At 32.7% G+C, this 1335-nt stretch overlaps 1 non-coding gene across 1 annotated transcript; it reads right to left on the reverse strand.

Annotated features, from left to right (window-relative positions):
* Positions 1 to 1152: 1152 nt before the first annotated feature.
* LOC127741743 (small nucleolar RNA R71) lies at positions 1153 to 1256 on the reverse strand. The gene has a single exon (XR_008002949.1). It is a non-coding gene; the product is annotated as a small nucleolar RNA R71 (small nucleolar RNA).
* Positions 1257 to 1335: the final 79 nt, after the last annotated feature.

Genomic DNA, 1335 nt, shown 5'->3' on the forward strand with positions numbered 1-1335 from the left:
CTAACAATTAATGTGATTGATTCAAAAATTTGAAGTTTGTTACTTTCTTGTTAAGAAAGGTTCAATCTTTAAATTCTAAAATCTTATCTTGTAGTTTCTTGTTAGTTAAGTCAATTTAAAAATTGAATCTTTTTATCTTTTATCTTATCTTTTTCAAAAATTTTATCTTTCTCAAAATTTGATTTCAAAATATCTTATCTAACTTCTTATCTTCTTATCTCTTTCAAATTTGACTTTAATATCTTTTTCAACTAACTATTTGACTTTTTGTTTGTTTCTTATCTTTTTCAAAACCAACTAACTACCTATCCCTCTCTAATTTTCGAAAATATCTCTCTCTCTTTTTCAAAAATTCTTTTTGTTTTAAAATTTAATTTTAATCTTATCTTATTTCTAATTTTCAAAAATTACTAACCTCTTTTTCAAAAATTATTTTCGAAATTCTCACCTTCTTTTCTTATTCTATTTAATTATTTAATTACTAACACTTCTCTTCACCTAAATATCCGAATCCCCTCTTCTACTTTCTTCCCCCTTTCTTTTTCTACTAACATAAAGGAGTCTCTATACTGTGACATAGAGGATTCCTTTTCTTTTCTTGTTTTCTTCTCTTTCATATGAGCAGGAACAAGGAAAAAGGCACTCTTGTTGAAGCTGATCCAGAACCTGAAAGGACTCTGAAGAGGAAACTAAGAGAAGCTAAATTACAACAATCCAGAAGTAACCTTTCAGAAATTTTTGAACAAGAGAAGGAGATGGCAGCCGAAAATAATAATAATGCAAGGAGAATGCTTGGTGACTTCACATAGCCAACATCCAAATTTGATGGAAGAAGCATCTCCATTCCTGCCATTGGAGCCAACAACTTTGAGCTGAAACCTCAGCTAGTTGCCTTGATGCAACAAAACTGCAAGTTTTATGGACTTCCATCTGAAGATCCTTATCAGTTTTTAACCGAGTTCTTGCATATCTGTGAGACTGTAAAGACGAATGGAGTTGATCCTGAAGTCTACAGACTCATGCTTTTCCCTTTTGCTATAAGAGACAGAGCTAGAATATGGTTGGATTCACAACCCAAGGATAGCCTGGACTCCTGGGATAAGCTAGTCACTGCCTTCTTAGATAAATTCTTTTCCTCCTCAAAAGCTGAGCAAGCTTAGAGTGGATGTTCAGACCTTCAAACAAAAAGATGGTGAATCCCTCTATGAAGCCTGGGAAAGATACAAGCAGCTGACCAAAAGATGTCCATCTGACATGTTTTCAGAATGGACCATATTAGATATATTCTATTATGGTCTATCTAAATTTTCGAAAATGTCATTGGACCATTCTGCA

Source organism: Arachis duranensis, chromosome 9 (assembly GCF_000817695.3).
Source record: "Arachis duranensis cultivar V14167 chromosome 9, aradu.V14167.gnm2.J7QH, whole genome shotgun sequence".
NCBI lineage: Eukaryota > Viridiplantae > Streptophyta > Magnoliopsida > Fabales > Fabaceae > Arachis > Arachis duranensis.